The sequence below is a fragment of the Ambystoma mexicanum genome, chromosome 10, assembly GCF_040938575.1.
Source record: "Ambystoma mexicanum isolate Mex_15411 chromosome 10, UKY_AmexF1_1, whole genome shotgun sequence".
NCBI lineage: Eukaryota > Metazoa > Chordata > Amphibia > Caudata > Ambystomatidae > Ambystoma > Ambystoma mexicanum.
In genome coordinates this window covers 867,342,758-867,368,840 of record NC_090932.1, presented here as the reverse complement: position 1 = coordinate 867,368,840, position 26,083 = coordinate 867,342,758, and the positions used below count along the sequence as shown (strand labels likewise).

The 26,083-nt window shown below is 41.9% G+C and overlaps 1 protein-coding gene across 2 annotated transcripts in view; it reads left to right on the top strand.

Moving 5' to 3' along the window:
• Positions 1–1,119: 1,119 nt before the first annotated feature.
• ATP13A3 (ATPase 13A3) overlaps positions 1,120–26,083 on the top strand; it is a 1,430,808-nt gene continuing 1,405,844 nt past the window's right edge. For both annotated transcript variants that reach the window (XM_069618570.1, XM_069618569.1), the window contains exon 1: positions 1,120–1,333. The gene's annotated coding sequence lies outside the window, so the exon portion shown is untranslated. The remainder of the gene's footprint in view (positions 1,334–26,083) is intronic.

Here is a 26,083-nt window from a genome sequence, read left to right as displayed (position 1 = left end):
AAACAAATTGCCGCCATGCATCTGATCAAAAGCTGTGACAGCAATGCATTTTGCAAAGCAGATAATTGTATGCAACTTGCTAGTGATAGTCTGGATCATGACACAATATTTGAAAGTAACCACTGAGGCCATTATGCATTTTGTTTGTTTACACCTGTGCATGCCTTAATTGTGTGTTGGATGTGGGAGAGCTGCAGAACGCGAACAGCTATATTTTTCACGAATACCTCACAGAAATAATTCTGTGAATTTAGCTTGCCACTAATGTTTCCACCCACCAATGTTCTCTCTATCCATCTTTCCCTCTCCCATGTATGCACCCGCCTGAGCGCAATCCATAAAGTGGGGTGCTTTCCATGGTGCTGGTAGATTTTACCGGATGCTAATTGGTATGATGGGTCTTTTGTACTCACAAGTTGAAATAAACAATGCGCTAACATACTGTATTCTTCAAAGGGGGTTATCTGAAAGCCTGATGGGGCGGGTAATTCTTTCATAGAGTGGTGCACAGCACATTTCCATTTCAGAGATGTAATTGTTGCCCTCATCATTTTGTTAATTAATAAACGTAAAAAATCCAGCCACAATGGCAATTTCTCACACTGCCAAGCACACCCTCGCAGTATTCGAGAGGAAATAGCCCTTCGCATGTTATTCTCTTTACTAGGTAGGTGGCTTGTTTGTGTACAAGCCGTGTGTTTGTGCACTGTTGCCCAGGGACGGCGTGTGATGGGGGATGGTAGAGAGGGCAGGCCAGTCTTCTGTAAATGGTACGAACACAGACACTAAGTAATGCGGTTACGTCTGTAGACAGTAAGCTTTGTAAAGGTACGTGTGCGTGTACAGGCAGTGCAGGGGGAGACTTAATACAGAATATGTTACGTGTGTACTGGCAGCAGGCAGGCCGTGTACCATCTATGGCACTTGTAGTAAAACAACAACCTGCCTCTCCACACGCCATGCTCCGGCTGCGCACGGCCTGTCAGCCGGCAGTAGTACGGCGGCGGTTGTAGAGCGAGACGGTCGAGGTTCATTCAGCCGCGCTTCCTCCTCCCAGGCCCCATGACGGGGCGCCCTCACTCCGCCCATCCCTGCCTCCGCCTCAGTTGACGGCCGTCTTCCCGCCCCTTTATCCTCCAGCAGCAGCTACAGCTTCCCCGGGCCGGCCGGTGAGCGTGGCTGCTGTTCCTGCCCGTTCGCCGCCTCCCCGCCCTCTCTGGCCCGCCGCCGTCACAGCAAGCATGGGGCCCAGGTGATAGTGAGCGGCCGCCGCTGCCTGCCGCTCAGCGAAGATCCGAGGAGTCCGAAGGGCCCCGGTCCAGGCGGCGTGTGGGTGAGTAAAGGACCGTGTGCGCAGCCTCATGCCTCCCTGCCTGGCCGTGTCACACTACAGGAAAGGGGTGGGCCGCTGCACCCCCATGGCTCTGCCCACCCCGATCCATGGCCGTGCCTGCTCCCGCCAGCGGCCTCTGGCACGCAGAGCAGCAGACGCGCACACAGGAGGCCTCATTCCGGGGGCAGGGGCACACGCTGTGTGTCAACTCCGGGGTTACAAGTGACTGATGTGTCATTAATACCCCGTGTGTCACGGGTGACGAACGCAGTAGCCACGAATTGCATGTTTTTGACGTCCCCACATGACGACCCCTGGTGACAGCTATTGACATTCTCTACATGGAATGGTGCCTAGTGGTGACAGCCTCCACCAGGTGCTACTGACCCACGCCTACAGTTTGGCCAGCTGGCAACCTCCTTTTGGCAGGTGGTGTTGGCAGAACGTTCTGTGCTCCGTGGGATATGGTGACAACGTGGAGTAATGCTAAGGAGAAAATGAGGACATTGTAGGGGCCGTTCGATAATACGTAGCCAGACTAAACAGGCAGCATATCAATGTTTATTTAAAACAGGGGTGCACGCTGAATAGAAGGGGAGGTGGCAACCCCACTAATAAAGTAATTTGAATGGTCCTATGTGTAAACGGCGGTGGCAGCTTCAATTGAGTGCATCGTGTACTAGTTGTGAAGACGATTTGCATGTTGGAAAAGGTGGTGGGCCATGTGCTAGGTCTACAGACTGCGAGCGTCTGTATGTGCCAACGGGGCAGTTTATGATTAAAGCATGTGGTAGCACAAGTGACTGCTTCTTGTAGTTGCCCAATCGGTAGCATTAGAGATTGCTTCTGGTGAGAGCCATTTGTTAATAGTGTTAGACTTGTTGAGCGTGCCTTTGGTACCTTAAGAGACAGTCCTTACCAGTGTAACTGGTGCTTAACAGCTGAGACAGCCTGTGATAGTGGTTGGACTCTAGTGGTAGTGCTCGGACTCTGTGTCTAACTTAAAGGAGCCCAGTATGCAGTCTCCAGTATCGCACCAATTACCCATGAGGATCTCTAATTAAACAAGTTAAAGTTTTCTTTAATTAGGTATGGGAGTAGGCGGAGCCTACAGTTATTCCTTTTGGGAATTCAGGACAAACAAACTCGCCCTTAAAAGTTATGGATCACTTTTGGCGTTGCAGCCCAACGGGTGGTATCCGGAGGCATTGTGCATACTGCCCCCTTGGAAGCAATGACCTTTTAGATGGGGGTCACCTGCAAATGCTCCTGGTTTCAGCCACCATGGAAACTGCTGAGGAGGGGCGCAATAATATTTGGGATAGGGCTGGCCTTTGGGTAAATGCCAGAAGTGCAGACCTAACATGCAAGTGTGGGCTTTTTGGTCAGTGGGCCAGTGTGTGTTACTTCACTGTGCAGTTAGTAGGTTTGACCAGTGTTACGGAACAAATAGTATTTAAAATGCACCATTTGCAACGCACTCTACCAACACGCTCCCCTTGGGTATTTCTCAGTTTGTCACAAAAGGAACTAATTGCCGTTTGTGAGTGTGGGCCATTAGTTTTTTTTTCTTTGGTGCTCAAGCCAATGTTGTGCCCCTGTCAGAACCTGATAAGGTTGCCTAGCAGGCAGCCAGCTCAGTCACGGGTAGAAATACCTACTATGAAGTCAACTCCACCCCAGCCCGTTGCTGTACTTTGCGGTTCTCACTTATGTATTTTTAATCGTATATTTCACTAGGAAAATCTTTATTACTGGCAGACCTCAGCACCACACGTGGGATGATGGGTGAGTCACGAACAGTGACACATCACGAGCCTAACGACACAAGCTTTTTATACTCGGACGGTTGTCTGTACTGACATTTTGCAGGTGGAGAGGAAGTGGTGTTTGAAATACTCAAACTTAATTACAGTATTTATATTACAAAAATGTTAGTTTGAAAACTTTGTTTAATATTGGAAATAGTTATGTCTGTACTACAAGACATTTAAAATTACCTAGTCCTAGAGAGGAAACGGTCAGAGTACCAACAATACTTGGATTTTAAAGGGATCTTATTACCTGGATTGCAGTATGTTTAAATGCTATGGCAGTTCCAGTTTTCACGATGTAGTAGGTAGGCGCTAACATGCCGGATATCTTATCGCAGCTAACCATGTTTCGGTGCAATTATTGGATTATAGGTTTTTCAACATCTGGCAGACTGCTGTCAGTTGCCGTTTTTCCCAGTAGAATGTCCCTCGTTGTTGTAGGTGACTCGCAGATGTAGAGCGAGTCCAATGTCCGTAAACCTGTGCGCTGCGTTTGGATCCAGGGCAAACCATTTGTTGCTGGTCAACCGGAATTTCATCCAAGGCAAGGCCTTTGCATGAACTATCAGGAACAGTCTTAAGACCCTCCTCATGTTAAGTGGGTCATATTTGATATCAAAAGTGGCATCAACATGGTAGTGTATTGCAATAGTGTTTTTTCATTATTTAAAACATTGTTTGACATTTACCTAGTGTAACGACTGGAGTTCTCCCAATAATAACTAGTTTATATATATCCTACAAACCCACAGGTATCTAAGCACTGCAATAACATTTGTTTTTATTATCCCACTGCGTGCTACTCAATTTATCGACCTCTAAAGGATGAAATGCTGAGTTGGCCTTACCGGGATTCAAACCTGCTTCAGCAGGATACGCACAGATGCCAGAATGAGAGCTCAACTCGCAGTGCTATTTGACCGGCTATAGCATGTATACTAAAAATGTGAAATGTTTTTCCCGGGTTAACTTGCATTTTAAGGTGGTGCATCACAAATACGTTTTTAGTAATAACTTGGAGTTATTCCCAGAAAGATAAGGGTGCTGTGTGATATATTTATGGGACCACAGGTAACGTGGGGGAATACTCCCCTGCCCCAATCAACAGCACCACACAAATAGATCTTGGTAGTAAGTCTATCTAGCTACGTTTGTGACTCATCTAGAACCTGTGAATCCCTCACCCTTTGGCAAAGTTAAGTCAAGAACCAGGCCGGTGTATAGAACAAATATATTTGTATTACTTATCATGAAAAATGTAATATTTACACTAATTCACATGACACGCCACATTCTTTGTGGCACAAAACAGATTGAATACAATTAATTCACCTTTTTTTGTGAATAAACAGTACAAAAGATCTGGGATAACGCTACATGTGCGTTTTTGCTGTTCAATCTGCAGTAAATGGAATACAGGTCAAATGACTATTTCAACACATTTATCACATAACAATACCTTAATGTCAAATTAGACAGTACCAGATCACAAGCATTGTCATTCCTGGAGAAAGTTTAGATTGAAATCAAATGCAACATTTTTCTATTTTCAAAAGCAAATTCACACATGGAGTGTTTTGTATATTTAATTTCCCTGTGCACTTGAAAATGCTAGCAGTTTTGAAAACACAACAGCCTTTTAATAATACTTTTTAGATTTATAGAACCCTTTTCCTTCACCCTATGCAATGCATACATCTCTTTCTATCAGGAGTCACTTGTGTGCCTTTCAATGAGGTACTTTATTTAATTTGGCAAGAAACTTCTATGCCCAAGAAACAAAAACCCAGACAGTCGGTTACATTCAGCACACTTCTGCTTAAAGGCCAGGTCTGAGGAATGTGGAACTTTAGGAATTTCGTTTTTAGACCAAGACACCCCTCCCCTTAGAGTGTTTTGGGGTTGAGAATGAAATTGGGAGTACCCACTCACTTTAAATGACTATATTTTTATTCACACGGAGAGTGGTTTTGTTAATTTTACCAAATCACCCCTTGTTATTTGGCTATTGGCGAATTTATTACATCAAGGGTCTATTTCCATACCCCCACCACTAATAAAGGGGAAGGTATTGCATCCAACAGATCCCCCACATTCTTGGTCCTCTTGGACAAGCTACTTAAATTGAATATCTCTGGGCTTGGCAATGGGGAAAGACATCATCATATTCTGGACCCTCCTATTTGTTGCTCCTTAAAAAGATCCCAGCATCTGTCTTTGTTTCCCTGGTTTCCTTCACCAATCTCATTAGCATTTCCAACCCAGGTAGTGTCTGTCAGGCTGTCTCCCAGGCAATGTTAAATCTCCTTCAAGCTTTCAATAGTTCCACCCAGATAATTTCAGGCAGCTGTCCTCTCTCTCCCATTGTGCAACACCTCCAAAATATGAATATTAGGAGGTGCTAGCTTATTAACCCTGAATTTTGATTGGATCCCTACAGTCGTCTCCACCCCCAAGCCCCAGCCTTTCTCTGGGGATGGGCTCAAAGAGTTCCGAAATTTGGATATGGGGAATTGTCAATCCACCCACTGAAATATACATTTCTACATTGCAGTTTTGCACTCAAAGGCACTTTCTTTAATTTCTAAATAAATCTAACAATATGTACATATTTAGATTCCTCAAATAAAGGCGGATTTGAAACAGTGTCCCATTTCAGCACAAGGTTGCACGTCAAAATGGCAATTTTTTGCAAGTTACTCAGAAATGATAAGTTATCAACCAACATTTTCTAAGCTGATATCTAATTTAATAAGCTACCACTTCCCTCACTTATGGCTTCGGGACATTTTCTGGCGAGTTAGGAACATATTTTAAGTTGTAGCTTAAGTTCCTAAGGTTGAATTTTGATGGAAGTTGTGGCAACGGAACAGCCTTGGGATGAGCTTTAAAATGATCGTTATTTTTATGCAACGTACAGGTCTCAAGAAAATGGCCAAAATATCCTTTTTCATGTAAATCTATAGCACTATAACTACATGCATATGATTCTGACCATCAAACACAATACAAAGTTTCATTTCTTGTTCGAGGTTTTGTTTCCCCTCTCAACATAAGCTTTGGGCATCTGCTCTCCTTTGTGGACTTTAGCCTGGTGTAAAGTACTTAATCATTCTTGTGAAGTCAAAGGCTGGGCTAGTGGATGCTGAAGAGATCTTATCTCTCTGGCCAGATGGGTCTATGGCCAAGGCATAAAATAAGCGGTATCACATCGCAATTTGCGATACGATACCGCTGGTTTGTGTTTTAAATTTAATATCATGTTGCAGAAAAAGCGATATGATTTATACCACCGAGCACAGAGCTTAAAAGTAGGGGTGTACCGAATAGTATATTTAGTATTCGGCTGAATACCGAATAGTTTGTCAACTATTCGGCCGAAGCCGAATATGAAGCCGAATAGTTGCTTTATTTAATAAATCATGTTCCAAACTTCAAAAAACACACTTATTAAAAAAAAAAAATAAAGCACCATTTTTAATGCATTCTATACTTTTATTTCTCTTCATTGTAATTAATGTAGCATCTTTATTTAAAGTATCAAAGCCAGAAATAAAGCAGATTTAACCAAAACGAAGGGACCAAATGTACAGAAGATTGTTGCAGGTTCAGTGCCACTTAAAGTAGGAGGCTTCACAAATGCAAAAGGCTGCCTTTGTGAATCAGATGCATTGCATTCTCTATCCAGTTGCAAAGTCGATGTGGTCAAGTTTCAAAACTTATTTGCAGCTCACATAGAAATGTATAAAGTGGTTCATGCAGGACACAAGTCAAGAGGAAATCTGAAATGCGTGAACTCCATCTCACAACTATTCACCCCACCCAAACAAATGCTGCTCACTTTTCACTTATCCTAGCCACTCTTTCTCGTCAATACACAAACATATGCAACTTATAATTTCCTGATAAAAAATCAGATTATGTTAAACTCAGGACTCAAGTCCTTAAAAAAAGAAAAGGGGGGACTATGATGTATGCAATGAGAAGCGACATGACAGGAACTGAAAGTATTTCTGTACATTTCTTTCAGTTTGTTTTTTCCAACTGAAAAAAGTGCACATTGCATATACACATTTGCCAAAAGAAAATATGTTCCTGTATTGTTGCAGGCTAAGTATAAAAGATGAGCACCTTTTGTATAAGAATCTGTAACAAAACATGCCTTAAAGAGCAGATCACAATATAACATATCTTTCAGCTGTGTGATAGCAATTTGTCTGGTCTAATTCTATTTAGTTTTGCAAATTGATGTCTATTTTTGTCTTTCTAAGTTCATGTTGCATTGTATTCAAATGAGAATGTGAAAGTATTCGGCAATAGCCGAATAGCTAGAAACTATTCGGCCGGAGCCGAATAGCTTTTTTTCAGCCGGAATTCGGCCGAATACTTACTCGAAGCCGAAGTTCAGTACACCCCTACTTAAAAGGCACAGATTACTGTGCCTGTTTATTTAAACTCTGTGCTCGGTGCGCTGACAGTGTGCAGGCAGCAGCTCCCGGGCTTGGCTAAATACATTGTATCAATGTATGAGCCCAGTCCGGGGGCGGTGTTGAAGTCACGCGGAGAAGACTTCAGCAGGAGCACCCCAACTCCACTCACAGACCCGGCTTCAATCTGAGGGAAGGAGTCATACTGGGGTGCTTAGGGGAGGGTGGAGGAGGAGGGTGTAGGCCTTCTGCGAGCCCCTTGTCTGCGGGGCTGGGTGTTAGCAAGTGGCCACGGCTAGGAAGAAATATTTTGCCTGCCCGTTCGGGTGGGAGAAATATTAATTCCAGCCGCTTGCTAGTACCCAGCACCACAGTAAAATGGCATGCTGGCAGATCGCCTTTCAAATATTCTTTCCTTCTCGTGATTCGAGAGAAGGAAGGAATATTTGAAATGCTCTCTGCAAGCAGGCTATGTTATTACTGCAGGCATTGGTGCTTAGAAAGTGGCTGGGAATAATATTTCTCCCACCCGAACGGATGGGAAAAATATTATTTCTGCCAATTTCCAAGGCCCAAGCCTGCCGTAATAACGTAGCCTGCTTGCAGAGGGCATTTAACATTTCTTTCAGTCTCGTGATTAAAGGTGCGACAAGCGCTTTAATCACGAGACTGAAAAAAAATTCAAAATGCCCTCTGCAAGCAGACTGTGTTATTAATGCAGGCCTGGGTGCTTAGAAAGTGGCTGGAAATAATATTTCTCCCACCCGAACGGACGGGAGAAATACTATTTCTGCCACTTTCCAAGCACCCAGGCCTTCAGCAAGCTTGCCAACATTTTGTGGCCAAAAAGATGTAGGGTTTTTCAAGTTTCAAAACCAATGCTTTGCATAACAATTACATCACAGGAAAATACAAAACCTACATTGTTGGCACCACTGGAGCGTTCTAAAATACACAACCCATCCAACAGCACAAGATGGAAAGATGTTCAAATGTTAAAAATGTATAATTCTGAATGTAAGTTAACACCAATTACCTACCTTCACAGAAGGTTATCACACAGAGTTGGTAGGCAACGTTTGCCACTGCTCTGTAGAAGCAGCCCGGGCAATACATATTTATTCCTGCAGTGCAAGATAAATAACTGAACAACATGGAGACTGATATCCTCCTCAGTCTGATATGCAGATGATGTGTGATGGTGGCACGCTCTGCCACTTGCCTTCACTGGTGGTTCACCTAAGGCCAGTCCCGGCCAGAGTGCAGGGCAAAGTCATGTAGCTGTCAGGTCACTGGATTGATCTGAGCCCATTACTCAAAGTAATCACTTACCCACCCACCCCAAAGACAGACTAAATCATCTGTTGCATGTTTTGTCCTGGGCCGGTCTCAAGCAGCCTGCCTTGGAGTCACATAAATTATCTGCCCCTGTAAAAAGCAGTAGGATATGTTGCCCACATCTGGAGGCAGTAGGACTGCTTTAAAAGCAGTGGCTACTGCCTAAATCAGTAGGGTTGGCACTTGCGCTGCAGTAATAACGTAGCCTTCTTGCAGAGGGTATTTTTAATTTTCTTTCAGTCTAGTGATTAAAAGTGCCACAAGCGCTTTAATCACGAGACTGAAAGAATATTTAAAATGCCATCTGCAAGCAGGCTATGTTGTTGGCCTTTGGTGACCAGACGTCCCGATTTTGCCAGGACTGTCCCAGTATTTGGTGCTCTGTCCCCCTTTCTCAAGATTATGTTCCCATTGGAAACAGCAGTGGTCTCGGTTTTTTGTAGTAGGTCTTTATTGCTTGCAGGCAGGAATGCACAATCTCACACAGAATACATGCATTGTTTTACAAATTAAGTTAGTGCTAGTTTGTAATAAATGTATTATAATATGTGTTTCTTTGAACAGCAACACTTAAACCCGCTTCTCCTCTAAACGCTACTGAAGTGTAGTGCCTTGACAGCCACTTTCAAGAGTTAGGCCTACTTTTATGTTAGAGCCATGTCCCAGTTTTTTACTTTTTAAATTTGGTCACCCTATGGTGGCCTGATGGGCTTTACAAAGACGTTCCATTACGGATCAGGGTGCACTGGAACCCTGGCTTTCTGTCTTGTGATTAAAGTGCTTGTGGCACCTTAATCACGAGACTAAAGGATTATCTAAAGGCCCTCTGCAGAACCATGCTATTATTAGTGTGGGGCCTGGGTGCTTAGAAAGTGGGTGGAAATAATTGCCACTTTCTAAGCACCCAGGCCCGCAGTAATAATAGCATGGTGCTGCAGAGAGCCTTTAGATATTCCTTCAGTCTCGTGATTAAGGTGCTACGAGCATTTAATCACAAGACGGAAAGCCATGGTGCCAGTGAAACCTGATCCATTTTGGAACGTCTTTGTATGTCAGATAACTGCAGTTTTAAAGCACACTGCTATCCATCTAGATAATCTGATAGACTGTGGCATGCCAACATTCTGGGACCAGTTTCAAAAATAGTAAGTAGCATTTGATGACATCACAGTAGATGTCACATCAATTTTACCCAATGAAATGACAAAGAAATAATCTGGGGGTTAACAGCCGCCGATTATCACTAAATGGCCAGGCAGCAGGAAGTTGAAACAATAATACCCACTGAAAAGCTATAAATCCTATATAAAGCTTATGTCAGCAAGTGCCTGCTGTGGAGGCACCCGTGTGAAAAGGCAACAAGGTGATACCACTTCTGTATACCCCAAGGGAAGTGACGGCCAGAAGGGCTCCCGCAAATGCAGCTAAGGTATTAAGCCCCAGAACAAAAGTATATATAAATTGCTGTGTTATTATATAACACTGCAAACTGGCAACATGAGTTGGTTGCTGTGGACATCCCTGAGGCTCATGGCCCTTATCAAATGAAAAGGCTGAAAGGCCTGGATGCTGTCCCTGATCGCAGGGCTTGTTGTTAGCAAGTGGCTGGCAGTAATATTTCTCCTACCCCTTCCGGTGGGACAAATATTTCCAGCCACTTAAGCACATTGCTGTGGGTAATCGTTTCTCTTTGTCTGTTTTGCAGACATTGGAATGTGTCTGTAGAGGACGATAACAGGAAAGAGAGAACCTTCACACTGACTCTGACAACAATCGAAGAGTCACCAGAGAGGTAAGAAAAGCGTAGTCATTTTTTTATACACAAAAAAAACATCTTTTGTGTTGGTGCCATAGGCAGCGCCTTACAAGAATGGAACAATATCTAAAAGGCCTTTTGCAAGCAGGTTGTGTTATGGAGCTGTCACTTGTAGTCTTATATTCAGAGTGGTGCAAATACTCCCCCAAAGGTGATTGCTTTGAGTGATTTGTGTTCTTTGCAAATAAACAAACATTTTTTGGTTCTTGAAACACAAAACAAATGTGTCCTAATTAGAGCTTGGAAGGTATGTGGTAAGATGCTGGAAAATTCTGGCTTCACTGCTTAACCAAACTGTGTGATCCTGGGCAAATCATTTGATCCAACCCAGCCACACCATTGTGCTGGCAAGAACAGAAATGCTATTGTTTATCCTTAGGCAGTGTTGGTGGCCTGATGGGCATTACATTGCACAATTTTCTGCTACTTTGCCACTTAGTCCTTAAAACAATGCTGTGGTGTCACAAAATGCAGTGCCTGTGCGCTATAGGTTTAGAGAAGAGATTTCCGACCTCTTGGACACCCTGATGATTTTTCTGTTGTTTTTTAGGTGTCTGGGAAGGCACTCCCTCTTTAGATCATTTATTTTGATCTTTTAAATCATCTCAGTTTTTGCTGTCTTGCAATAAGCAAGACCACAAATGGATGATTACATGTTAACTTGCTGGGCCTATTTGTCTCGCAGATGAAACTTTATGGCCCTAGTAACTGGTAGGTGCTGCATCAGGGCCTCAATGACCTGGGCAGACAAAGAGACTGGCATCTAGCCATTTGGTTCTGCAGAATAAAATAACTAATGTCCCCAATTTGTCATAAACTCATTGTAGCTGCTGTCTTCATCTTGGGCAGTTGCTTGTGACTGTTTTATGCCAAACACTAGTTAAATAAAACTTGATAATAAAATTAAACGGACACACGAACAATTGCGTCTTTATTGATGTCTTGTTGAGATGGACACTGCACTATGCACCACTGACTGCTGCATGACCCAGCTGCAGAGAGCGTTGAACTGAAAAATGTTTACAGAGCTTTTTTATATGATCTATTTATGTAGTCTATTCATGCAGTGAACCTTTACATTGTACACTCATTGCACAAATGTATTACTTCAGAGGTACATAGAAATGCTGTATTCTTGCTAATAGTATTTCTTGGTGCAAAACTGGTAAAACTAACTTCTGGTGACATTTAAAATAGGAGTACAAAATTGCTAATCAAAAATATTTGAATTGGCAAATTCTGCTAATCAATTTTTGAAAACTAACTTATGCCTTGATGGCATTATGTGACAATCTTGATTGCAGGCCTTTCCCAGTCAGCCCCGAAGCTTGGCATTTCTGTTGACCCAGCCACACCAATAAATTCCACTGTCATGTGTGAATACATCTCTTCTCGCTACTCCTGAAATTCAAAGGAATGGTCTTTCAGATAGATAGATGGATAGAGCCGAGAATGTAATGGTGGGTGGGAGGGGGTTTCCATGTTTTTTAACTTTCAGGGGTAAAGTCTTAACACTCACACAAGCCTTCTGTGCCCTGAAGAATAGAATAGAATAGAATGCTTTTCAATTTGTTGCATTTACTTTTCATGTGAAACCTTTTAATGGCTGTCATCATGACATCAATGCCCGCTTCACTTTATGATCTACATTTGAATGGTTTAAGCCAGGGAGTTTCACTGGTAAACGGTTTCTTTCCTTCCAAACTGTAGAATGCCCACATTTTCAAGGCATCTCTCTTTTGTCAGCAAGTCTGCCGGTGTTGCAAAGTAGGCCTCAGTCACATGAAATGAAAGGTACTTTCATGGCTTTGAATTTCCCATGCAAGGCACACTTAATTTTTAATCTTTCTGTTTCTGCCAACCTGTTGATGTATTTGTCAGTGTGCTTTCAAATGGTGAGAACGGATTTCTGCATTTTTAGGCCCCAGTCCGCCATCTCTGTGTGTTTTCCATGCTCTGCATTTTTAGGCCCAAGGTAACCACAGGCAGTTTCCTTTTTGTCTGGGGCTGGGTTTGAACCACACAGCGCCCCATTTCTCTTTGCTTTTCATTGCATTGCTTATGTTCTTTTCGTGCGTGGAGTTACTGATTTTGATACTGATTTATGCTTACAAAATAACCATTATTTATTTTTTTCTTGTGAATTTTAAAGTTACATGTGTAGCGTTTCACCTGTAGTTATCCGAATACATTATTTCATATGATAAAACCTAATTCCATGATATTATTTCCATTACATTTGCTGGATAAATTGGACGTGCTCCAGGCATGACAGCAAGATATCCGTCAACATGTTTATATCTTGGCAACCCCCTTTGTCTCTATATTGACGTACCTTTTGGTAAAGTTTATTTGATATATTTATTTTTTTCCCATTGCAATTCTATGGAATTTTTTGTAATTTCTGTTTTTTTCATTGTAAGGAGTACTGGTTTTTTAAGGTAACACCTTTCTGGTATTGGAGGTCTAGTGAGCAGAGGTGTTTTGGTAATATGTTAAACATGGGCTTCGGTAGACACAGTTATTAATAGTGAGCCCAACAACTTTTTATCTCACTTTTCATTTTATTCTACTAAAGAGGAAGGGAGCAGTGGTATTTCTGCGAGACAGCGTTTTATTCATACTTTCAATTTTTTTTAAATTGATGACCTGCATTGCTTTTTGGTTTGTCAACTTTTTTTACAGTAAGTAATAGCAGAGCTAGCTTTTCTTGAAATAATTGTATTACGGGTCATTGATCGGGTGAAGTGTCTTACATTGGAGGGTGTATGAGGGCAGACTCTTGGCTATTAGTTGGCATATTTTGTGGATAAACCATATAGACGGAACACATTTCAGTATTGTCCCTGTAAGAACACACATGACGGCCATCCCTAAATATTTTAAGCATTTGGCCCTGTAAGGCCACACCTGTGTTGGTTTCGGTTCAAAAGGCCACCATTTGTCCCGGCAAGATCAATTCTGTAATGCTTTGGCTCAAAAGGCCAGTATTTGCCCATTTAAAATCACATCTGTGATGGTTTTGCCCCAAAGGCCATCATCTGCTCCTGGAAGGTTACACATGGGAGCGGTTTACCCCAACATGCTAGCCATTGCCATGGTAAGAGCATACCTAAAATGGCTTTGCCTCAACAAGCCATCATTTGACCATCTAAGAAGATGCAATGTCTTCCATGAAGCAATGACAAAGTAAAAAGACTTCAGTTCACTCTGTGAGCAGAAGTCTTTTTTTTTACTATGTCTTTACTTAGGGTTCGCACATTATTACACTAACGGGCAAATGTTTTTCAGTGCTAAGGCAATTACCGGTAACAATTAGTAAGATACCTCAGCGGGACTTGCACACGTTTTTTCTGAATTAAAAGTGAATTACCTCTAACAGGTAGTTAAATAGCTTAGCGAGTTGCATGCTCGCTGCTGAGCTCTCTGTGTAATCTGCAGGTCATAAATTCGAATCCCGACAAAGCCCACTCAGCCTTTCATCCTTCTGACGCCCTAAATGAGTACCAATTTTGATTGTGTCATTTATGTAAACGTGTTCTCTGTACAGTGCGTTGGCGAAAGCGCTATACCAATGACATATTATTATGAATAGTAATTACAGGTTATTTAAGTACTTTTTTCTAAAATTTCAGTGTTCTGAGATGACATCACCATTTCAGAATGTGCTGTAATTTTACAAAGAGTACTTAATTCAGGCCTCACTGGAGAGTAAGAAATGGTTTGCTGTGTGCAAGTGTAAAATTGTGGGTGCAAGTAACTTTTTATGCATGCTACTTGAACTTTTTTCACCTACACAAAATGCTGATAAACCTAGCAAATACATTTTTAAGGCAATACAATGTGTGCTAATTAGGTTTTGCAAGCCATTACACTAAGCATAGACCTAGTGACGAGACTTAAGTTCGCAGCAGAGAACAGAACATGTTTTAACTAATTCTGCTTAATTTTATTCAAACACTAACTCTTACGCACCCCATGTGCTATAAGTCCCGGTACTTGCATCTCCAGGACACACAGCAGCTACTACACTTTTCACTCCATCTGCCTTCTCACATATGGGATATATCTGCACACAGGATTAAGTGGGAGATGTTTTTTCCCAGTGAATACAGTCTGAACACACTTGATAAGCAAATTGACAGATAAAAACATATTGACAAAACACAACCATACAGGAAACACTTTTTACCTATGTTGTTGAGTCTACAAAAACCTTTTTGTTTTTAGATTATTTTTGAGTCGAAACTCAAAAACGAAAGGCCTGGTTTTCTTTTATATTTTTTTCCACTTTCCCCAACTTTGACTTACACGATCTTTGTGTAGCTATACCTATGCTCCAAAGCAAATTGTAATATTCATGTACTTAATGCTGCTTTAGCATTTCCCTCATCGTGTAATCACACAATGCCATGCCTTCGCTTATTTCCACTGAACATTTGTTTTATTAATGACTGCTTTTAGTGCAAATAACTATAGTAAATAAATCAGAAAGGGATCTTTTACAGAAACGCTGTTGATCGTCAAGGGTAGTCCTTATTTGCGCACATATTACGTTTGGACCTTCAGTGCCCCTCAATCCCCCAGTGTACCACCTAGAAACTTTTCCTGAATAAGGTTCACATACTCTTATGTGATACTGGTGCTGGCGAACACACACTGAATGTGAAAATCAAGAGCAGTGTGTGCGCTAATAGGCATGCCCAGTTGTTTCTAGATTGTGCCCTGGTAGTGATAGTCTACCCAAGAGCAAAAGTAGGCCCTCGCTACACTGCACCTCAGTTACTAAGTGAAGGTTTAACACATCATAATCTCGTTCTGCCACCTCACGTTGCAGTGTCATTCCCTGTTTAATGTATAATCCACCTTTATACAGCATTTTATGCAGGATATACCCCTGTTTCTAAGTGCTATATTGAGTGTTATTTTTGCTTGGTTTAATAATATTGAATGTATTGCCCTTGTAAGCATGAAGGGCTCAATCTGAATTGCTAGGTTTTAAACTTGCGCCCTGTAGGCTGGTCACATGGCTGAAGCGAGCTCTGGATGCATGAGTTATCCTTCCAGACAGTTATAATTCTATTTAATTTGCCCCATCACTGTCTACTATTAAGGAGTGCTATTTTGAGCTTGCCTCTTAATGAGAAAACAACGGCGGATGTTGGGCATTGTAATTGAACAAGCAGGTTGTTCTAATCACCATGCTGATACAGAAGTCTTACATTGTGCGTTATATTTATTAATATGCCTTCAGGATGCCGCTCTGCCACAATTGTATCTCCCTTTGCTGGTCTTGGTAGTTACTAGATGTAAAATCCTTGGTAAACCTTGAGCTCCTGATATGGATTAGGGGTTTTGCAGTTATTTTTGAGGCATGAATAACTATAAAGCGTCAGAGTTTGGGATGGGCTCCCCTTTAGGAAAGGAAGGGTGTGGAGAAGGGATGTAGGTCTGCGTCAGGAATGTGGATAGAAGGCGACCAAATTGGCATGTATTGCTAATCATCATATGTTTTGCATGTCTACTAGCCAAATAATCTCTGAAATGTGAAATGGATTATTATACAAAGCTTGAAATATAAAATAGATTTGTCGTGAAAAAGGTAACAGGACTTCCCTGTTCCCCCTAAGCTCTATTGAGATGGTTTACATTTATTATGAGGAATTGAGTATCTGAAAACATCAGTCAATATTTTTCCAAGGAAATCTCCCATTGGCCCTTCAAATTTTCAGACACTTGCAGTTTTTATGTTCCATATTTATGATGAGGAAGTTAAAAAGCACCACTGCACTTATATTTTGTTGGCATATCAATTAAGGTTATCCCTCGGAGCTAACACATAAAGACTCTTTTTGCGCACTATTTGACATGTGTACAGTTTGAGGACATATTGGCAGTACTGTCATTTGGGGCTGTGGGCCTCCAACATTTTTAGTTTTTCTTTCAGCATAAGTGTGTAACAATCGGTCCGACAGCCAGTCGGAACACACAATTTCCCATTATTGTCTTTGCTGTCCATTCACCTACTAATCTGCCCTGGTCCTCTCCCGTGTCCCCACACGCCCCTCTTTCCCAGTTTAGGCTCTGTTTATTGCAGATATTAATCCTGTTCCCAGTTATATGCATCCTTGTTTGCTCCAAGTATTGTGGGTGATTGTACCATGTTATGACCACAAAGCCTTGCCCATCCCTGCTTGGTTTCTTTTATTAAGCATGACGTCTGCCAGGTGCCTTCTTGGTGCTTGTGTTGAGAATCCAAGGTATACAAAGGAATGTCGAGTTGCAAGTAGGCTAAATAGAGATGAGTCTTCAAGAATTCTCTGAATACGAAGTTATTGGATGTGGCTTTAAAAGTAGAGGGAGGTTCCTTCATAAATTAGGTGGATTGAGGTATAAAGACTCTGCATCCCAGTCTAGTTTTCTTCAATTTGACTGGCCATAGGAGAAATGCTGATTGTGACCATAGGTACGGCCCCGGGCGTTGCATTGAAATTTGCCACCAAGAATCTTGGGCCAGAGCCGTATAAGGTTATGTGCACATGACTTTGAAATTGTATTCTCTATTGTGTACTGAAAGCCAGTATAACAAATCTTGGCTCGTGCTGCAGCCTTTACACTTGATAGAGTAAGCGGGTCAACAAAGATAGGTGCCGTTTGTGTAATCAATACTTGAGCTCACAAATGCCAATGCTGCCTGGGCTTTCTGTTCAAAAGTTAAAGGTTCGCATGACTCCTAGATTTTCGGATCTGTGCAACTTTGTGTGGGCAGGGGCCCAGAGCATTTGGTCCAATATGTAGAGGCCAATTGACATCACGAGAATCTGTCCTGTAGTTTTCAATTAATGTAACTTTCTAGTTTATTAGCCAGCGTCCATGCATCTGTTTCTTTCATGGTTTATGCATGGCCTATAAGTGGGGAGGATCTGTAACATAATTTGGATAGCATTGTCATAGATCATATATTGTAGTCCATGGGATTCCAGTACTTTCATAAGTGGACAAGAATACATTTTGAATGATATGGGAAAGAGAGAAGACACGCACAAAACACGGTAGTATATAGTTCCAAATTTGGAGCAAATAGGAAGGATGATTACTGTTTTCTCCCTATCACTACTACGTCAGTAGCAAGACTGTGTTTCTCAGTGTTGCATGCTGCGAGAGACTGATAGGATGCTAATTTTACCTTAATTGTTCTCAGAGATTTTAAATATCAAATTGTATTTTATAGTTGGAAACAGATTTTACTTATTGTATCCTATATTGTGTGCAATAGATTGTATTCACAATTCAAACGGTAAACTGTTCATTTAGAAGGTGCTTTGACTTCTAATTTCGATCCTTTAGCGGGTTGCCTGCGGACACATTTTCCTGCGCCGGAGGCTGAAAAGACTTCCGTCGGCGCTTTGCGCTGACGTGAATCCTGTTTAGGCCTGTTTGGGACAGATCGCCGGTCAGCGCAGGGCACTGGTAACCTGCTGCTGGTCTAAGAATCTTCATAGCTTACCTTCTCTGCAGGTACTTGTTGAAAGCCTGTCTAAGCATCTGAAGTACTTGTTAAAACATACCATATATTGGATAGTTAGACAACTTTATAGAGGTAACTTTATTACTATATAGAGCTTCATCTTACATAGTGATTTCCTCTTCCCTGCCGTTGGGAAAATTGAATTGGGTAACGAGGTTGTGCACAATGGTGCCTTACCTGGCAAAGTGTTTGCAAGAACTGCAATTAAAAAAAGGGCGGCTCAATAACATTGAGGGCATTGAACAAAATGAGACAATTGGGCATTCTGAAGACCCAACAGATCTCAGTTACACATTCTATATCACCCCTACAGGTAGCCTTGATCAATGTCAGGTTGGCTATAAAAACGCCACCACACTTGACCATTAGATTCTTTCATTAAACTTGGATATTCTGTTTATAACTGAATCCTGGTGTACCTCTACCTCTGTTGCACATTTCCATCTATTGGTGTCAGAGAACTACCAAATTAAGTGTGTGTAGAAAAGCTATCTTCTTATTGGGTTCTTCAAGTGAGCTTTATTCAGTCTATTACAAGATGTTATAGAGCGAACCACTGGATCCCATCACCCAGGCTAGCTTCCACCAACTGACTAGTCCTAGAACCTTGGCACAGCATTCACACCTAAACATTCCACCACTGCACACTGAAATTCTCTCTGCTCATCATACACATGCATACATTGCAAGCACTTCACAACAGGGTGCAAATGGAGAAAAGACAAGTGTGGGAAGGAGTTGTTTTTATTGCAAGGTCCTCATTGGAGTTAGTTAATTTTCAAACACCTACTTGAGAAGAAAACTCCCAAGTTATCTCCTGTGCCCTACTCGGGCCATTTAAACTTGCTCATCTCTTAGTATTGTGCTATAGACCCCTGGGACCCGCCGGCCCTTTCCTAATTGGGCTTGATAGCTATCTTGGAACTGAAGCATTGCATCATTTAAATGTAATCATTTTGGGTGATCTTAATATATAGTGTAAGGAACCAGACAACTCGGAATATGTCCAGTTTAGGGACATAATGTATTCTCATGATCTTAGGCTATTGACCAAAGCAATATCCCATGTTGGCAGCCACTGTCTAGAGGTAAAGTATGCCATCAGGAGAATACTCCTGTTACATGGTCCTATCACTTTGTGGTAATGTTTGTTATCCCAAACTGACAGATGCAAAAGGAAAAAAACATTTTGAATGCCCAACTGATACGCAGTAAAAAGAAAATGGATGCTATCACAAGTGCACAATTGCGTAATTGCCCTCGGCTGGCTCAAAATGCTATGAATCCTTTCATGCTCTAATGTCATGTCTTCAAGGTAATTGTGATGCTTTTGCGCCCATTACTAGTATCAATAAACCTGAAAGTAGGAACAATCAGGGGTATAATGACTCATTTCCTTTGCAGGTAATAGGGGTCATTCTTGACGGAATCACTTGGTAGGCAGCTGACCTGTGTTCCAAATAAGCTATGAACGGCTTGCCATGATTTTTACCAACTCTCACTGAATTGTTAATCAAAGATAGTTGGATATTAAAATTGTATGCAATATCTTTGTAAGTGTTCTATTGATCTGTTTACTTGTGGTGTGCTTGTCAGAGAGTAAAAACTCTCACGTGCGACTGCTATACTTAGTATTTTCATGTGTGTGCGCTGTAGTCTTTTGAGACGACATTACCCATAACCACCTGGTATATTTTGGAAGTCCAGGCGCTTCAGCGCCGGCGCCTCAGCGACGTGCCGGTCTTCGCCGGTAATTGCCAAAGCTCGCCGCCTTGACACAGCTCTACTCTGAGCTTCCCTACCCTGCAATCCCTGAGTTATGACGCCGATAGGTCAATCCTTTGGCTCTTTATTACCCATGAGTGCACGCATTCACCCTCATCATGTGTTTCAAGAAAACATCACATTCTCACAGTGATTTAAAAGCCAAATATAGCACCTTTGCTAGTTTTGTCTTTGTCACTGATTAAACACACGTTCTCTACTCAAACACGGTGTTGAAATCGAGGACTATGTTGCTCAACACAATCCAGACATCTTTGGAATAACAGAAACGTCGCTTAATACAAGTACTCGAGCCACACTGTCCACCCCAGATGATTACACCCTCTATAGAGAAGATTGCACACAAGGCAGGGGAGGAGGCGTTGCACTCATATGTAAATCAAGTCTCAGCTGCCATGTCTTGCCTCATACTTCACCCGATGGATGTGAATCTCTATGGGTCACTATTAAAACCAACCCTCAGACATCCTTAAACGTGCTCACAGTCTATCGGACACCTAAGGATATGCCTCTTTTCGAGGAACAACTACTCGACTTGATAGCACATATTTCCAAATCAAGAAGCCCTCTTATCATAATGGGTGATTTCAATCTTGGGCAGACAATCAGTCTGACAAAATTGGTACTAGGTTATTAGACACCATCGGTTCCATAGGTTTAAAACGATGGGTCAAGACACCCACACAGAAAAGCGGTCATATAGTCGACCTGCTAATTTCACAAAATCCCAACTGACAGTGGTCCTATGTATTTGGTCTGACGATTCTTTGATCCAGGCAAGAGTTACTCTTCCTAATCCCCCTCTAAAACGCAATTCTTGTCCACGTATTCGTTAACTGACAAGGAATTTAAAAAAACATTACCGCCTCCAAATTCTCTACTATGTTCTCATCCAACCAGCCTTTGGCTACTTTTACCAACTCCTCTACACGAATGGGCCACCTTACTCTGGCCATTAAGCAAGTAATTAATGATTTAGCACCACTGAGAACGAAGGATATCAAACCTGAAGCCATCAAAAACACATGGTTCTCAGAAGAACTTATTTTAGCTAGACAATCTAAAAGGGCCCTGGAAAGAGCCTGGCAAAAAAAAACAATGCAAATACTCTTTCTGCCTACACAAAATCTATACAAGAGTTTAAAGCAGTCATTATCTCCGCTAAAGCAAATTACTACAACAAAAGAATTATAAATGCCCAGTCCAATGTAGGTGAACTGTTTAAAATGCTGGCAGTATTCCAAGATCGGCCTACACCTTCTAACAATCTTATCAAGGACTCAGCATGGTGCCAGGATTTCCATAATGGGTCTCTATCAAATATCTCAGTTCACAAGGAAAACATCAAGAATTCCTTCAAAAACCTGGACTCTTTGCTCTTGCATCATATTGCAAAGTCGTCCATCAATCATCCAGATAATATCCCACAATTCTCATTCTCCTACTACTCCGAGAAAAAGGTGCTCAAAGTGATTCAGGATCTTAAAGCCACATCCTGCCCTGGGGACGACTGTCCCACCAGCATCTTCAAAGAATCAACCAATCTTCTCGTTCCATGGCTTACCAAGCTGATCAATCTATCTTTTGATGAGGGCATGGTTCCAGATGTCTTGAAATCAGCATGGATAACTCCCTTGCTGAAAAAAAGAAAACCTTGACCCCAATAATAAAGACAATTATCGACTAATATTCCGTTTATTCAGAAAATCTTAGATAAGCTAGCTTACAATCAACTTCAAGATCATGTTGGCACTCGTCAATCTGGCTATAGGGCCCGTCATGACACTGTAACTGCCATGCTTGACCTGAAGTCCACCTTAGCTGGCATAGCAGACAAAAACCAAGCCGCTTTGTTGATGCTAATAGAGCTCTCCGCAGCCTTCGATCTTGTTGATCACACCCTACTAGTGACAAGGCTCGGAGAGGTTGCAAACTGTTCCATGCTGGCATCCAAATGGATTGCCTCCTTCTTGGGACCACGCATGCTAAGGGTCTGTGTGGGCAACAACCACTCCACTCCGATCTCTGACTTGCAGCGTTCCACAAGGTTCCTGCCTGTCGCCATTACTCGTCACTCTGTATATTCGACCACTACTAGATCTTCTGAACAGCCTGCGTGTCCAGTACACAAACTACGCAGATGACACTCAGGTTGTCATTCAGCTCAGTGGCAAATACAAGGACATGAATACCCTGAATAACATCTACAGAGCTATCCAGAATTGCATGGCCTGTAACTCTTTGGCCCTCAACAATAATAAAACTGAGTTGATGATTGTCACTACCAAGAACACTCAGAGTAAACTGACCTCCGATTACTCCAACTTCCTGATTGCAGACAATGTCATAACTGTCCTAAAGAAAGTAAAAAAACTCTGGGTGTCATTCTGGATGACAAACTCTCCATGAAGCCTCATGTTTCCAATATCCGGTCATGCTGCAGACTTATCAACAAACGAATACAATATATTCGACCTTTCACCACAACTGACAACTGTGCTCTCCTGTCTACAGCATTGATAAACTCCAGACTAGACTATTGCAACAGCCTGTTGACCGGCACCATCTCTGCAAATATACAGGCACTTCAGGTCACACAAAATAATGCTGTATGCATTATTTTTAAACAATCGCGTTGCTCCCATATTTCCTCTTTCAGGAAAAAACTACACTGCCTTCCGGTAAAACAGAATAATGCACAAAATGTTCACACTAGGGCATAAATGCGTAGCTCTTACATGTCCCACATAGCTATCAGAGCGCATTAAAATCAAGCCTAAGAATAGAAATCTTCGCTCTACTGCAGCTACTGTGCTCAAACAGCCAAGATCCAAACTTACCAGGTTTGGAGGGTCTAGTTTTGACTATCAGGCCCCTATGCTATGGAACTTACTACCAGCAGCCATATGTCAAATCCAAAACTGCTCTCTCTTCAAAAAGACTGTACAAACCCACCTTTTCAACCTTGACTAAGCTCCTTTAATTCTCACCCTCTGCTGTTTCATGTCTAGTGTGTCCTGTATCTTGTTCTGTGTGGCCCTGAGGCCCACAGGCATGTTGGCGCGTTATAAAAATTAAAATAAATTGCTAGTACTAAAAAAAATGGTCGCAAAGAGAGCCTCTGGCTGAAGACTAGATCTCCAGGAGGCTAAAAGTGCACTGAACAATTATAAGGGAGGTATTGTTTTGGCCAAGGCATCATGTTTGCAAGAGCAGATTTATTTTGCAGAGAACAGACCTAAAGCACTTTTTGCCACAATACAGAAATTCTCATCCCCTGCTTGTATAATGCAGCAGCTCACTCCCTCTTTGCCCATGGAGAATGAATTTAACAACTTCTTAATAGATAAAATTGACCAGATTAGGGAAAAAATTCATTTTCCGAATGTCACCTCACCAATAGTGCTGATTAGGGAAGAGGGTCATACATGTCCTAAGCTCACTCTTAAACCGCTGGACTTGGAAATGGTCTCTAATCTTCTGCTCAAACTAAAGCCTACAAATCATAATTACGACCCTATACCTGCTTATCTGGCCAGAAAGCATGTGGTGGCTATACGTGGGCCTCTTCTATCTGTTGTAAATTCCTCACTTACGCATGGGCATTTTCCAATGGAATTGAAGAAGTCATACTTCACACCTCTTTTAAAGAAAAATACACTGGATCATAAATCCTTGCCAATTATCGGCCCATTGCAGGCCTAACTTGGCCATCGAAAATATTTGAAAACATGGCCATAATGTAGTTGCAGGAATTCCTGGAAATCCAGGGGATACCTGATCTGCATCAATCAGGGTTTAGGCCTGGTCATGGGACCGAGATGGCATTTGTGTCAGTTTGGGACGACATTTTGAGGGCTGCCTATGAGGGTGACATTAGCATGCTAGTTATGCTGGACTTCAATACGGTCGATTTCGATTCTTGCCTCAAGACTTTCCACAACGGCTCTTGTGGCTGATGAATCCTTGCAGTGGTTCATTTATTTCTTTTCCAACCGAACCCAACAGGTTAAATTGAGTACATTTATTTCTGATTTTTCTACTTGTTAAATGCGGTGTGCCCCAGGGGTCTTCTTCGTCTCCTTTACTATTTAACATTTATATTCGTTTCCCTGTTGAGAATTTTTGGGGAATTTGGGCTGCAATATCATTCTAACGCTGATGATACCCAGAATTACCTGCGGCTAAAAGAACTGGCGGAAGCAATGGAGAGGGTACCTGGCATGTGTTGAGAGGACAAATTCAAAAGGATCTCACAATACAGCTTCCTTCCCTTGCTGTTCAGAGTGAGTCACCCTAGATGCATATACAATTACTCGTGCTCGCCTCTTAACCAAAAAGGGGCGAAAAACCATGTACTTATCAAAAATATACTCATATTTTAATGTTTATCAAAAAACACATCACATTCACAATAAATCTTTAAAAAAACACATCATTGTGGTCCAAACTCATTGTGAACCACATATATCTGTACATACATTTTCCACTCTTGGCATAGAAGCTGACACTTCAAAACCTTATCTATGCCTAAATATGGGGTATTTATATATTTCAAACAGCACTGTTACTCATGCCCTCCCTGATTTCTGTGGGCAAAAAGGCTGTGCCGACACTTCAAGAATGTGTTTCTAGAACCAACATAGATCTTAAACATACGAATATACATAGAAATATATCCACTCTGTATATCCTGTTGGTGCTATCTTCAGGGCACTCAGTCTTTATATATGTTCTGGTTTTCACGCGTGTCATCACGTGTCAGTTTGCCACAATTTCAACATTTCTACAAAACAAACAACACATTGAATCTTAAAAACATGGTTTATTTCTTTTGTGCATAACACGTCGTACATCACATCTATACCAACTTCACCTCCATTATCAATACAAACAGCAGGGTTCATTTCTTACTGGTCTTATTACTTTCCCAGCTTTACTCAATATTTACACATTTTGCATATTCTCAATTTTTTATTTCAAGGAGGCACTATCCCATTTTTTATCGCCTCTTACCACACTTTATGTTAATTCTATCGTAGATCTTGTTTGTCTCTGTCTGTCTCTCTAAGATTTTCTCTGATCTATACATTTATTTACTATCTCAATGTTACAGTCTATACAAGTAGGTTCTATTGTTTCCAACCAGATAACATCTACTGGCCCTCCACATGTCTGCACTATATGAGGGCTTACCTATTAGAAGCAGGGCAATAGTTTCCCACTGCTATCCTTCCTTCAAAAGGTATGGACTGTACTTTTGCTGCAGGTCGCTGCGGCGCAACAATCTGTTTGGATACCTACACCAAAGATCTATAAAAAAAATATATATAGAGATCCATGTTGTAAAAAAGTTTACTCTTTGAAAAATGAAACGTGTTTCCTCTCTACCTCGTGCTGCTTACCTATTTTACTTCGCACCACGATCTTCTTCTCTGGAGAAAGATTAGTGGTTTTCCACCACATTCGGCATTGTATTCTTGCTACGAAATCTAAATGGCCAAACACACCCAAAGGCACTTATTAGGTTTCCCTTGTGGTGGTGCATCAGTAAATCTTCACACAACCCGCATCCTTCTTACCTAATAACCTCTGTGCTGGTCTCCCGTATAACTCGCGTTCGCTAGTCTCCTCTCGGAACGCTGGAGCGGATAGTTCATCCCAGCTGCCGTCTCAAATAACCGGCAGATCTATCTCACGTGAGACGTACGTCATCGCGTGCGTTTCTCGCTCACGTGACCGACACCATCTTGCTTAGGTTCCCTCATCCGCCATGATGGAGCGGGTGCATAAGCTCGGTACTTGCTTCAGACATATTTGTATGTACATAGATTAACCATGGAACACAAAAGATATAGGGTATCAATCTGCACCACTACCTATGTATTTTCCAAGTGTGGTCAAATATCTTTTACGTTTTTCATTTTTTATGGTGGATGAATAGGGACCATTCAATCGAAATGTTTAGCCCATTTTTTACACTGTCTAGGGAATAGATCCATTTCTGTTCCGCCTGTCTTAATTTCAAATCTCTGTTGCCCC